Below are 13,873 nucleotides of genomic sequence, written 5' to 3' on the forward strand. Positions count from 1 at the left end.
GTGCGTGCATGTGTGACCAAAGCGGCAGACTGCATTCTGAACAAGAGCTTCTGTGGCCCTCATGTGGCGGCGTTACACACGGAAGCTCCTCAACATTCTCTGTGAGGAAGCAGCGGCGCCAGGAGACAGTATTGACTTGGTGAGCGACCTCCACGGCATTGATGAATACTTCAGGCTCTGCCAGTTGATCCTCAACATAAATAAATGTAATATACTGTGCATACACAGGAAAAGAAATCCACTACTGTACAATTACGCTGCTGATCACAAATTGCTGGAAACAGTAAGTTACGTAGGAGTAACTATGCAGAGCCACCCTACGTGGAATGACACCACTTACTAAGAAACTGCGGCAGGTCTTTTCTCAGCGATTCCATAATCACATGTTTTGGGCTCCTAAATCAAAATTTAATGCTTCCTGCCCTGTAGTATGTCGACTTAACAACGAAAGCCTCAAAATTTTCCGACTTTTCTCAGATTTTAATTTCTTTCACAAAGACTACGTGTTTCTCAAAGTTGAAAACCCGACACAAAATTAAATTGGACAAACTCTTCTACAACATGCGGCAATCAGCAGTGATTTTCTGACGGCGAGTGGTGACCGCGCTAGAGCGTCCTAAAAAAACGGTGACTCCCCAAAATTCGGATCGCGCCTAACGCCATTCACCTGTTGCACTCTGCTATTACGGCACTTTGGAACGGTATGGCACGCTTCAGTAGACGGAGAACAGCCCAGAACTCCATCTGTGTTCTTCGCATCGTCAAACACAATAGCACTCACGGCAGACATCTGCTGTCCAAACAGACGTCATATATTTTGAAACGTGTTCGCATTTATTTAAACTAGTTCTTCTAAGTGTGTGGTTGGTATCTGAGAAATGGCTAAAATTTGTTTTGATAACGAAATACGTAAATCTCAGTCCAGTGCGACAGAAAAGTGTAAAAATTAAATTTTGTACGGAAGTATGCGAAGCACACGCTACACGATGCGAAATCCAGGCTAGCCGGTACATCAAAGAATTCGCCTGCGAGAGAGGAGGTCGTTTCCAATGTAATTTATACATACCATTTATCTGCAAAACAGATAACTCAATTTAAAATATTGGTCCTGAATATTGTAAATCTTTATCTTGAGACTTGTAAACAATAACTGCACCAGATCTGCTACCGTATTTATAGTGCAAATGAAGATAAAATGTAACGCATCCCGCTTTGTGTCAAAACTGCTCCAAAATTCACAAGATAACGCCTTTCTGAAATAATTTAGGGATTCGGAAAGTCTGAAATGATAATTTCACAGATACATTCTGGTGTGTGGCGGAGGGTAGTTTGAGTACCACAGCTGTTCCGGCCTTTTCCTGTTCCAGTAGCGATGCTAGAAATATCTTTGAACTACTCGTCTATTAAGAGCTCTGAATGGAAAGTAAGAAACCCGGAGAACATCTGGCGTGCATTTCCTCGCCATGTTACAGTTTTAGGTGGAACCTTTAACCTGCCACCTCTGCAGTGGGCGACATAGGTGGCCGAGACTGACGGCAGGGCCAGGGAATCGTGAGAAACTGATCCAAGTGCTTTACTCAAAAACTACCTCGGGCCATTAATCTGAGAAACGAGTCGTGAAGACAGCATCTTAGACTTGCAAGTGACAAATAGACCCGAACTTTTCGAATCTCTTAGGGTAGAACGGGGAATCAGCTATGCCAAGACCGTTACAGTGTTACCGAATACGACCGTAACCATAAATAGAAAATAAGTTGGGAATATTATTGTGCTTAGCAAGAGCGACGAGAAACAGGCTTCAGCTTTCCTTTCCTCTGCAGCAGCAACAGCGCGGGTATCAGTGGAAGCAGTTGAAGAGCATTGTGAAATACGCTTCAGACAGGTGTGTACCGACCAAATGCGTTTCAAGCCCGGTTTCACAGCGATGAGTTTACAGCACTTCTTTTCATTTAAGTGCGCGTCTGCGCACGCCAGATCACGAGATAACAAAGGAATTTCCGAGATCCGAATTTCATCGATAAAAATGACGCCAAAGAAACAGTTGTTTCTGGAAAGAGCAACGTATCTGTAACATGTTGCATTACTCCCTACGTAACGAAAGCCCGTGTAAACATTCGGTCTTGTCTGTAAGGCAGAAACGCTTACGACACTGTTATTCACGTGCAAACAGCAACAGGTGGCGTCAAGACAGCCCGCGCAAACGGCCGGCGCAGTCGCCGAGGGGAAACTCGCAGGTGGGGGAGCGACGCAGAATGCGGGCAGCGAATCCGGCAGAGGGCCGCGCATGCGCAGAAGCAGCGGCGGGGCGGGAGCAAGCGGTAGGGGCGGTCCGACCACGGCGGCGGCGGCGGAGAAAAGACCGGCCACACGAAAGGGGGCCGAAACTAAAGCGGAACCATCACTTCCCGCATAAAATGTGTAATACTGTTTAGCGATTACTGCTCCAGTTGTACTCAACAGTTCCAAAGTCGGTGATGATCGCAGACACCAGCGTCCGGCTGCCATTTAATGTCCCAGTATTACAAAGATATTTTCACCCGCTCTCGCAGCAATTTCGCAGTTATGTCAGAGCACGCTACATATATCTAATGGCAGCCCACGATGTACTAACACTAAACATAACTTCGATAACAACCTCTGTTACAATTAGTGCGCTAGATGATTTAATACATGTAATGTTTTATTTTTGCAGCAAGTCTCAATGACAGGTATAGGTATATCCGCTGACTTTCAAGCTGTCATTACTATCGATCCAGAAATAAACAACGCTACGGCAGTTCTTTTAAGGGATGGGTTTACACCTGAAAACGTCCAACTTTATCCCAGCAGACGTGCAATTGCATGTTCTGTCGCTGAGACATTCCGCTTAAATATTTACGCGTCATCCGGGACTGACGTTACATATGCACGATCGGACTATTTTTTTTAATCAGGATGTCCCACATCTTTTGGTAAATGTGTGTATGTGAAGCACACGCTACACGATGCGAATTAGAGGCTAGTCAGTACGTCAAACAATTCGCCTGCGAGAGAGCAGGCTGATTTCAATCTAATTTGTATATGTCATTTGTCTGCAAAACAAATTACTCTGATTAAAATGTTGGCCCTGAATATTGTTAAGCTTTGTGTTTAGACTTTATTTACCTGTTTGAAACATCTAAAATGATATATTTTCACAGATACATTGTGACAGTCGCTGTACCTTGCGGTGGACATGAACATTGATGGTAATTAAATTCGTTGGCCTAGCTGTCCGAACGGAACGCTCCTCTGTTCTGGAACCAGTTACTATTAAGAGAGTGACGGAACTGTCAAAAACGTACGGTACAGGTCCAGCGCGACAGCCGTCTGGAGGCAGAAAGGGTGCCAGCATCACAGAACCAGCAGACCAATTCGATACGCCCGCGCATGTGCCACCGGCCAAGTGCAGAGTTTCGTAATGCAGATTTTGCGCCTTTTTCAGTGAGTAACTCTTCACGAACGCAGCAACTAAAGGATGCAGAAAAAGAGCCGGGAGGACGCATTGTGACAGGCGTTGCGAATGTAGTCACCTCTCTAAACCTCTGCACTCCCTCCGCATCAAACAAGAGAGCTCCAAGGGAAAGATTTTTCAGCCATCGACTCAGAAGGTGCGACACCCTTCTGTGGCGCCCTGCAAAATCTGACTGCAGGTCTGGACACGGAAGCCGTAGCTGAGCGGCGCGCCGCCACACGCACTCACTGCACGCACGTCTCGCCAGTGTCGGCTTCGAGGCCTGACAGACTCCACACCACAGCGGGCTGTGAGCAACTGTGCAGGATTACGACGCAGCCCCTGTCAGCTTCTCTGACCGTGACACTGTAATTGAGAAAGCAAAAGGTCTACCTCGTCCCAAAATAATTGGCGGAGGATAATGGAAATTAAATTGTAACCTCCTCCACATAACATCGGTGAATATACATTTCATTGCTCGGTACAAACGCTTCTTCCGTAACGCGAGTGAGTCGCGGCTGAATCTTGCAAAATCCGGTGTTCGGAAATTAGTTACAAATGTCGCCTACAGGATTGAAGTAAAGTGTGAATTACATTTTGAATTATTTGAAACTTGTAAGAATAATTAGTAATTAGCACTAAATAATTTAAAAAAAATTCGTTCACATGACATAACACACTGTAAATACTACAAAACATGTTGGCAAGTCCTACATCTGACTTACTTATCTACAGAATTTTCATTTGGGGAATAGTAAACAGTTATGTATAAAATGCTACACAGGCAACCATGTCCACCAGATAAACTCATGTGTGTTAACTGCAGAAACACTGGCCACGGTGGCTGGAAAGGAACAAGTAGGCGGGAAGCCTTCGACTGCAGGCGACAGACTAACTGGGCGACATTTTGGAAGAAAATTTCCTCCAACTGACAGCAAAGCGAGGCCGTGGAGGTGGTGTAAAGCAGGCTGTTCCAGCTCGTCGGCTCCGTTGTGAGCCGCGGAGCGCTCCCTGCTCCAGGGAGCCGTGTCGCTCGCTGTGACCATTCCAGTGGGCCGGCACGTGGCACGGCTGGCTGAGGCAGGCGGCAAGGCAAGCGTTTTGATGTGCCAGCTGCGTCTTACAAGATCGACAACCGCATACTCTTAGATGCTAAGACGTGGTGACATGCTACATCAGGAAATACGATCTTCAGGAAATAAATAAGAAACAACTGTTTTACAAGAAATTGCATACTGAATTTATCGGGCCTCTGTAGCTTGACATTTTCTTTTCATTAGATGGCCTTCATTGTTGCATCCTGAAGAAACGATCGTTCCTTACATTTTACTCTTTTCATTGCTGAGAAAAGCTGCTCGCAACAATACGTAGATCCAAACATGCACATGATCTGAGCGGCATTGTTATGAAGCTTGGGAAATGGTTCAAATGGCTCTGAACACTATGGGACTTAACTTCAGAGGTCATCAGTCCCCTAGAACTTAGAACTACTTAAACCTAACTAACCTAAGGACATCACACACATCCATGCCCGAGGCAGGATTCGAACCTGCGACCGTAGCGGTCGCGTGGTTCCAGACTGTAGCAAGCTTGGGAAATGTTTTTTGCTGTAGTGAACGATACCATCGTGACAAATCCAACGTATTCTAGTACCTCTCTTTCAGCAAAGTTGAATTTTGCAAATCAATAATCTCCAATTGAAGTGACGGTGACAAGTCATCGGGGGAAACTGAAAAAGGAGTGCTGAACACCTTAAGTTCCATTTCCAAACTAGTGAGGTCTCGGAATCGTGTTTCAAACGACGTGATGAGCTGCTTTAACTTTGCTTGGTAATAGCCGGAAGTAGTACCTTGAGGTAGTTTTAAAGAAGTAAGACGATTGAAGAACGTTAAATGTCCACTACTCATCTGCCTCTCAAATAAACGTATCTTTCCCATGAACGCTTTGATCTGGTCGTGCACGTCAACGATTAGCTGCCCTTTGCCCTGCAATGACAGATTTAAATTATTCAGATGCATAGTTATGTCAGCTAGGAACGCCAGGTCTCATATCGATTTTATATCTTTCAGACAACGCATTTCTTCCCATTTCATTTCGAGAAAAAGGGATATTTTCCCACGAATGGCAAAGAAAACATCAAGAACTTTTCCCCGACTCGGCCAACGAACTGCACTGTGGTAAGGTATATCCCCATACTCCGCTTCCATATCTTTCAGGAATCCTTTGAATTGGCGATGATTCATACCGTGACGCCGCACAAAATTCACACACTTCACGACATCTTTCATTATGCCACCTAGCTCTACTGTTTCAGCACACAGTGCCTCTTGGTGAATATAACAATGAAGAGTCAAAATGTCTTTCCCGAATTCATCCCTGAGCTTATTTTTCAAACGAGAAGCAAAACCTTGGTGACGCCCGATCATTTGTGGTGCACCATCTGTCGCTACACAATGGAGCTTATCCCACGGCAAATTCATATTGCCACTAATTCACAAACAGCTTCAAAAATGTCACGTCCTGTTGCGGTGCAATCGAGTGCTACCACATCCAAGAGTTCTTCAGTTACTTGCAGCTCCATGTCGACACCACGCACAAAGGCTGCAAGCTGAGCACAGTCCGATATGCCGGTGCTTTCGTCAAGCGCTAGCGAAAATGCGACAAAGCTCTCCGCCTTTTTTCTGAGCTGTGTCTCTAAATCCGCTGCCATGTCCAGGATTCGACGAGACATTGTTTGCTTCGACAGGCAAACCCCTCCAATTGCCTGCACCTCCATTGGAAACAAACATTCTGCAACTGCTACCATGCACGATTTTACGAGAGGTCCCACCGAAAACGGTTTGCCACTCGTCGCAGTGATGTGAGCGACCCTGTAGCTTGCTCGAATTGCAGATTCAGTAGTGTTTTCTCCGCTCTCATTCACCTGAAAATTATAAACGCATTACAGAACACGAACTACGTTGCATGTTTTGATACCCTCCGTATTACGAAACCGTTTTTAAACATACGTCTACTGGTATGTCGTTCTTAAGCCTGGCTACCAGTTCTCTGCGTGCAACGCCTTCTACCTGATCGTAGTGCGCTGCGTGAAGACGTGAATAATGTCGTTATATATTGCACCTCTTCGTAGAATTAAATACTTTATGACGTACAAGACATTGCAGACGACCATCCCTCTCAATGAATCGAAAGGTATCCTCCAGCAGAGGTACAGGGCTGCCGCGGCTAGTCATAGCTGTCATTGAGCACGGATTATTACGTCTGCATGCGGCCAGGGGGCAGTGGGTTCGCTTTCCCCCTCCACGCGGGCTCCGAGATGCCGCAGTGAGCGCTCCGGAGCGCTCCGGCTCCCTGGAGCTCGGTTGGAACAGCCTGGTGTAAAGTGTCTGGTAGCAAAGCTAAAAAAACAACTGGAGTGTGGGAAAGGAAAGAAACAACATATTGTTGTCCAGTGTGTGATGTTGCGCTGTGCATGCCAGAATGCTTTGAACCATTTCACACGAAAGCCAATTACGTATACAAATTATTTGTAAAAAAATTGTGATTTAATTTAGTTGTGTATTAAGATATTTTTTAGTAAATGCCTTTCAGTTTGTTTGTTTCCAGACTTCAAAGTGTTGATTTGTTGTTCCGGTGAGAGGCAACGGGGCCAGCGTGTGTGGGCGGTGGTGTTATGACGTCACCACAGTGTGTCGGCAAGAGGCGCCTGCCGCGGCCTTCAGTTGATGACAGACTGAGGCAAAGAAACTGCAGGGACACTCACTGAGGTCTTGGTGGCGCGACACAAAATTACAACGTTTTTCTCTTCCATTATCGTCAAGAGAACTGTAACATTTTCAATATGTGGAACGTAGTATTGAAAGTCTAAACCAGATATAATCACTGACCAAATGAAAGGAGGAGGTACTGGTGTCTGTACGTTTCATAGCGTGCTTTTGGGCAGGGCATCTCCACTTTGCAAATAAAACACAGTTGTTGACAGAGGAAATGGTGGCAGCCAAGAGACATTCATAACGTGCTGGAAAAGAACAGTGCTATTACTACAATTCATGTGGGGCTCTGTAGAAAACATCTGAGGCAGCAGAATGTGATGTTTAAAACGTTAACCAGATGTAATTTGTTATAAAAAAGATGTTCTCAAAAAGAGTGTTCGAGTAGGGCATCTTCCATTTGCAGATAAAATGCAGTCATCGGCAGAGTAGACTAAATGCTGATAAAGAACAGCAGAATACCCCCGTTACCACATTCCAAATAGGAATCTGTAGATAATAGCCTTTGACGTTGCAGAGAGTAATATCAAAACATGTTAACCACATGTAATTACTTACCCAGTGCTGGAAGGAAGTACTTATTTCTCTTCATTTAAAAGCCTCCTTTCGAGCAGGGCAGGGCATCTTTCCTTGGCAGAAAAAAAAAAAAAAATAATAATAAAATGCAGTCGATATCAGAATAAATGGCGGCAGCGACGTGGCGCTCATTAACCTGCTGGTAAGGAACAGGAGACAGCATTTGAGGCAGCAGGGTCCCATATGAACAGTGTCTAACCAGGTCTGTTTACCTACCAAGCGGAAGAAGGGAGGAGCAGCTGCGTCGCTGGAGGGTGTCCACGTGTTTGTCGTCGCTGCCGGGGACAGAGAGGGGCGCTGGAGTTCCAGCGCCAGGGGGGTAGTTGTGAGTTGAGACGCCGAGCAGGGGGCTCTGGGCAGTGCAGGCGTGAAGTTAAGTGCACCTGCGTTTAAGTAAAGTGCTTTGTGTTTGAATGCTGTGAAACAGAGGAGAGAGATACGATTAACGGTTCAGAATGAAATGAGGTGTAAGGGTATCAGAAAAGAATATGAAGAGCAATGAAGGTAACATTTTTTTATTTCGTGGCACTGCAGTCGCGCTAGTTACATTAGTTTCATTGTTGAATTAGGCAGCCATATCAAGGAAATTGAGATTTTTCATTAAAGAATGTTTAATTTTCACTCTGAGGGTTTTTTCATGTCTGTCAATTATTTCACTGACGTTTGTGAGAGTAAGATTTTGGTATCGGTGTCTTCCTTTGACAGTGTTAATGTGGTAATATGAAGTGCATACAGGTATTAATATATCTGATAATGTAAAAACATTTTGCTAAAGGCATATTTCACGACATCCTCGGTCCAAGCCATTTTTATTCAAAGCAGTGTCTCACTCAGTGGTATGTATAAAACAGTTTGCTCGCTGTCTGGAGCACTGCACTGGGCTCTCAGCAACTGGAGTCAGAAATTTGCAACTGGAGCGCAGACAGCAGCCAAGCAGTGTGTTTCCAAGCAATTACATTACGAGGTGAGATATTTTCATTTCAGGATCTGTTTGCTACGAAAATTATCAACTGACAGGCACCATTTCACGAACAGCATTACTTGCAGACCATTAACACACGGGGACCACTTTGCTTTTATTAATGAGATTAATAGTAAAGTTCAGGATTTAATCAGTTTACAGTTTTTACGGTATCAGTACAGTAAGACAACATATCATCACGTCGGAAGACATAAGAGACACGTAATTGCAGGGAAAAGAACAGCCACAAAAGAATGTGCACCATGCGACTAGAAGCATACCAACTGACTTACATAATTTCACCACACTGACTGACTATGGATCTCCAGTTACATCGATTAGTGATGCAGCGGGCAATAAACACAATGCGAATAATTCTTGCTCTACAATCCCATTACAAAAGACGAAAGTTAGAGGAGCAGTTTCAGGAAAAAGAATAGATGTAAAAACCACTCACACACACACTTAAAATTTGCTGTTCACAGCCGCACAATTTATGCAGATTTTTGGATCGTCCAACTTTTTAAAAACTGAAGCTAAGCTGCGTATGGGTTTTTTAACAGAACATGATGCCATTTCGGACTATGAAGGTGCATTACACTTTCAGCAGAGCATTTCAATACACGAATGGGAAATTAACAGATTAGAGCTTTCTTCATACACAAAAAATAACCAATGGTACACATCATTTTTAACTGACACGTATTTTGCCACAGTCAATGCGGATGGATTAGATTTCGACGTTTCGCAGACAATCAAAGCCAAGGAAGACAGTCGTGAAGCAGCAACAGACGAACCAAACAACACACTCCATTGGACAGATTTTTCAGATCACCACTAATTCTGTCCCTGCTGATACAACTTTGCTCTCGCCACATTTAATTTTGAAGGATAAAAATCAGCCAGACAAAACAAAAGAACTTGTGTCTCTCCCCAAGTCACAGCGTCTACGTCATCGTAAACAGACAGACACTGCAACAGTTAATACAAAAGAGGCAGCTGAGAAGAGGAAAACCTTACAACAGAAGGTAAGTCACACTAAAAAATTTCAAGTTGGACAGTAATTTTTTGGTTAAACACGCCCATTGTCTTAGTAAAGCAAAGAACAGGTGTCACAAATTTGCATTGCCTTATAACGGACCATTTCGTAATCGACGAATCCCACTTCGGAACGTAGGACATCTTGAAACACTCAGAACGAAAGCTTCGACAGCTCTTCATCACATCACCAATACAAAACCGTTCACTGTGTAATTGTTTGACTTTGTACTCCTCATGAAGACAACACCATACCGATATACTACACTTCGTTTCCCTATGACGCCAACCGTTTGTACGTAGTTTCATTGACATGTATGTGTGCATGACAATAACATTTTTATCTCATACAGCACAAGCCATTTCGGATGTTTATTTTCTCTGTTTCATGATTGTTACAGAGTATATATATCATTCCGTGTTCTAACATCTGACCCCGATCGTTACAGTACATCATTTTAAAAACAAAGGTTACGTAAAAGAAGACAAACATTCTTTCGTGGCCCGTATCTCGTGGTCGTGCGGTAGCGTTCTCCCTTCCCACGCCCGGGTTCCCGGCTTCGATTGCCGGCGGGGTCAGGGATTTTCTCTGCCTCGTGATGGCTGGGTGTTGTGTGATGTCCTTAGGTTAGTTAGGTTTAAGTAGTTCTAAGTTCTAGGGGACTGATGACCTAAGATGTTAAGTCCCATAGTGCTCAGAGCCATTTGAACCAACCATTCTTTCGCCAAAGACAAAGGCATCACAAAAGATAAAAGCAACATGAGAAACAATAACATCGAATTTTGCGCGTCATAATGCATTTTCTCTTACAGGCTAACGTACAGAAGTATGCGATAACGGATTCCAGATAGTACTGATAAAACAGGTAGAGTATGAATATTTGCACAGGTTCGACACGTACTGCCAACTATCGGAGAAGATATTTAATTTCTTCGTCTTCCACTGGGATTCTCTAATCCTGAGCTATAACCAGGGTTTCTTCATTGACTGTAAGAATTTTACTCTGCGTCGTATGTGAAGACTTAAGGATTAATTATAGATGGAGCATGTGCAGCAATGACTTATGGATTTTTACAACAAAGATATGGTGAGACAACAGGAAGTGAGGATAGCGAACTTTTCATGATTATTATGCAGACGTTTATGATTTATAATATGAAGTGTGGCACACTGATGTTTGGGAGTGTTAGGTATTGCGTGATGATTTAACCTTTGGAGCATGCTTTGTTGATTGTGTTTTGGTGTGTTTCTCTGATGAATAGAATTTCTAATGAAACTCCCCAGCAGATAAAAACTGCGTGCCTGACCGAGACTCGAACTCGGTACCTTTGCCTTTCGCAGGAGAGCTTCTGTGAAGTTTGGAAAGTAGGAGACGAGGTACTGGCAGAAGTAAAGCTGTGAGGACGGGGCGTGAGTCATGCTTGGGCAGCTCAGATGGTAGAGCACTTGCCATCGAAAGGCAAAGGTCCCGAGTTGGAGTCTCGGTCTGGCACACAGTTTTACTCTGCCAGGAAGTTTGATATCAGTGCACACTCCGCTGCAGAGTGAAACTCTCATTCTGGAATGTCTAATGGTTTGCGATAAGGTGTTACAAAGCGGCAAGACAAAACTGTGAATTTACAGGAAGATAAACACTTTCTTTCAAACATTTACATGTTTTTCTTTGGGAATAACAACCTGAAGGATTGAAGACGCTTATTACGATTTACTTGCTTTGATGACATTTGTGACTTTGCTCCCACTAATCGATTTTCTTCTCATTCACAGAATAATATCATTTATCATTACTTTTTACCCACATTTAATCGACTTCATGGGAAAGAGATAATTTCTTAATTATTTTTATTCTGCACGTTGACTTTAGTTGTTCATAGGTATTAAGTACTCTTCTTGATAACACTTAAATTTCGCATTTGGGGTAATTATAAGTAACTGGCACGTGCATAGATTAAGGTTTTGTGGACACATTTTCATTTGCTTTATCTTTTTTTGTGTGATTGAGAGACAACAGAGAATGCAGCAACACATTGTTCCTTTCCTTTAGCCTGTATACTTCGGCGCATTTACTCGAGTACATAGAAACACGCACTCTGCAGAAATCACTATTGTACTCTTGGATAACAACACAATGTTTACCTATTGATATTTTCGTAATGCATTATACATGTAATGATTACTGTATTTTAATGTTTCTTTTCTAGCACAGTAAAACAAATTTCGATTATGATTTTTCTGTTTGACATGTTACTACGGACACATCTGTCTAACTTGCAATGTCGATATTCGTGACAAATGTTTGTTAGTCTTTGTCATTTAATCCGAGAATCTACCATACGTAGTTTTAGATAAACGTCTTGGCTTTATTTTCTTTCACTGTATTGTAACAGAATATACGTACTTTGTGAAAGCAACACATTCGTGGACTCCAGTATAGTTATTCTCTGCACTGTGAGAAAGTTGAACGTATTATGAAAGTTTTCTTTTTATCACGACATGCCAAATCGATTACCGTGATTTTAGATGACTTAACAGACATTTTGTTAAAGTAACATGGAGGTACCTTTTGTGAGCGGTCTGGCTCTGAGTTGTCACTGGGTTTGTTACTGACACGTACGGAGTGCACCAAGTCTGCTCTCAGCCGCCTCCCACACAGTCACGATACGACGCTTTCACTTGGAGAGGTGTTGCAACGTCACGAGTGCTGGAAGACACTCCAACATGTGCTACATAGCGTGCTGGGTACACCAACAGCATCAAGACATTGCTTCGACGTAATCACAATAAGTCTCACGAGATTTTGTGCAGAACAACGATAAAAAATAAAGCAATGAATGTAATTATTTCCCTCAATTGATGACTTTATAGCTAGTTGACAATAATGGAGTAGACCATTTTCTCAACTTGCGCACACTTCTTTCAAACGAAATGTAACGTATTCTGAGTACACCTGAGCACCAATGTAAACAACATTTGTAACTTGACTTGGCGTTCACCTGAGCACGAAATAGACGAAGCTTTCTGCAAAATAATTTATGAGCGAGTAGTCGCCACTACTTGCAAAACAAGTACGTTACGAGGTGAGGTATTTCCATTCCAGGATCTGTTTGCTACGAATATCATCAATGGACAGGGATCATTTCACCAACAGGAGCATTAACACATGAGGACCACTTTGTTTTTATTAAGTAGATCAATAGTTAATTTTAGGATTTAATCAATTTGCACACTTTTACCACATGAACACAGTAACAGAACATATTATCACGTTGGAAGGCATAAGAGACACGTTATTGCAGGGAAAAAACAGCCGCAAGAGGTGTATCATGGAATTAAAAAGACATCAATTGACTCACATAATTTCACCGCGGTAATTGATTATGGATTTCGAGTTACATTGATTATTTATGCCGCATGTAATAAACGCAGTCCCAATAATTCTTGCCCTACAGTCCCACTAGAAAAGACTAAAGATAGAGGAGCAGTTTCAGGAAAAGGAGTAGATGTAACCCTAAAGACACACTTAATATTTGCTGTTCAAGTCCACATATTTTATCCAGAAGTGCCGCAACACGACGTGGTATGGATTCGCCTAATATCTGAAGTAGTGCTGGAGGGAACTGACACCATGAATCATGCAGGGCTGTCCGTAAATCCGTAAGAGTACCAGGGGGTGGAGATCTCCTCTGAACAGTGTGCTGCAAGTTTGACAGCCGGCGGAAGTGTTTAAAATCAGAAGAGTGTTCCTGGAGCCACTCTGTAGCATCTCTGGACGAGCAGGATGTCGCACTGTCCTGCTGGAATTGCCCAAGTCCGTCGTTGTGCACAACGGACGTGAATGGACGCAGGTGATCAGACAGGATGGTTACGTACTTGTCACCTCTCAGGGTCGTATCTAGACGTGTCACGGGTCCCACATCACTCCAGCTACACCAGTACAGCGCCTCCACCAGCTGGAACAGTCCCCTGCTGAAATGCAGGGTCCACAGATTCATGTGGTTGTATCCACACCCGTACGCGTCCATCCACTCGATACAATGTGGAAGTAGATTCGTCCG

The 13,873-nt window shown here is 43.5% G+C and overlaps 1 protein-coding gene across 1 annotated transcript in view; it reads left to right on the forward strand.

The window, feature by feature from the left end:
* Nucleotides 1–13,873, forward strand: part of LOC126427277 (ankyrin-3-like) — a 619,134-nt gene that overhangs the window by 19,134 nt on the left and 586,127 nt on the right. The window lies entirely within an intron of this gene.

Source organism: Schistocerca serialis, chromosome 11 (assembly GCF_023864345.2).
Source record: "Schistocerca serialis cubense isolate TAMUIC-IGC-003099 chromosome 11, iqSchSeri2.2, whole genome shotgun sequence".
In the NCBI taxonomy this organism is placed as follows: domain Eukaryota; kingdom Metazoa; phylum Arthropoda; class Insecta; order Orthoptera; family Acrididae; genus Schistocerca; species Schistocerca serialis.